Raw genomic sequence first — 1276 nt, forward strand, 5'->3', positions numbered from 1 at the left:
GCCCAGATGGTGTTTCACCTGCCTGTTTAAAAGTCTGCGCTGACCAACTGGCCCCCATCTTCACACAGATCTTCAACAGATCGCTGGAGCTGTGTGAAGTTCCCTGCTGTTTCAAACGCTCCATCATTCAAGTCCCCAAAAAGCCCAAAATCACTGGACTTACTGATTACAGACCTGTCGCTCTCACGTCCGTGGTCATGAAGTAATTTGAGCGACTGGTCCTGGCCTACCTGAAGGACATCACTGGACCCTTGCTGGATCCTCTTCAGTTTGCCTATACAGAGCAAACAGGTATGAGGACGATGCAGTTAACATGGGACTGCATTACATCCTGCAACACCTCAACAGACCTGGGAATTACGCAAGGATTCTATTTGTGGACTTCAGTTCGGCCTTCAATACCATCATGCCTGACCTTCTCTCAGACAAACAGACAGCTCTCTGTGCCCACCTCCATCTGTCAGTAGATCACCAGCTTTCTGACAGACAGGCAGCAGCTAGTGAGGCTGGGCAAACTCACATCCAGGACTATCACCATCAGCACTGGCGCCCCTCAGTGTTGTGTTCTCTCCCCACTAGGGCTGTGCGATTAATCGAAATTGAATCGAAATCGCGAGTTGAGACGTTGCGATTTCCTAATCGCAAAGCCTGCGATATGGACACGATATTACTCTGTACCGGAGCATATGCATGACTGCCAGCCTTGAGTTGCAGTCTTACTAGCCCTGGGCAAGAGTGAGCGCACCTCCGTTCTCCCCAATCAGCACCGCTCTAGTCAACTGCGTAAACACCCACCATTAAAAAAAAATAAAAACCTGAAAGCGGGAGAGAGACAGAGTGGGATTACTGGGTCAGATCGATAGTTAGGCAAATTAAAACTAAAGAAAACCGTATGCAATTTAAGCTTGTGAACGTTATCTTACACATTTTATCTCCCCAACAGATTAATTTGAAATAAGTTTATGATGCATGTTCACTATTCACTATTCAGAAGAGCGCACACACAGCCTGTGTCTGTGAATGCTTCCCCTTATCGGTTCTGTTTTCAGTACTGGAGAATAAAAGATACATTCTTAGATGTTTTTGTTAGTACGTGAACGTTAACTTACACATTTTATCTCCCCAACAGATTAATTTGAAATAAGTTTATGATGCATGTTACTATTCACTATTCAGAAGAGCGCACACACAGCCTGTGTCTGTGAATGCTTCTCATACTCGCTCCTCTCTGCCCCACATGGCGCGAATCCCACGTCACGGACGAGCCGCTCACGCT

Source organism: Sinocyclocheilus grahami, unplaced genomic scaffold (genome assembly GCF_001515645.1).
Source record: "Sinocyclocheilus grahami isolate Dianchi unplaced genomic scaffold, SAMN03320097.WGS_v1.1 scaffold114.1, whole genome shotgun sequence".
NCBI classification, from domain to species: domain Eukaryota; kingdom Metazoa; phylum Chordata; class Actinopteri; order Cypriniformes; family Cyprinidae; genus Sinocyclocheilus; species Sinocyclocheilus grahami.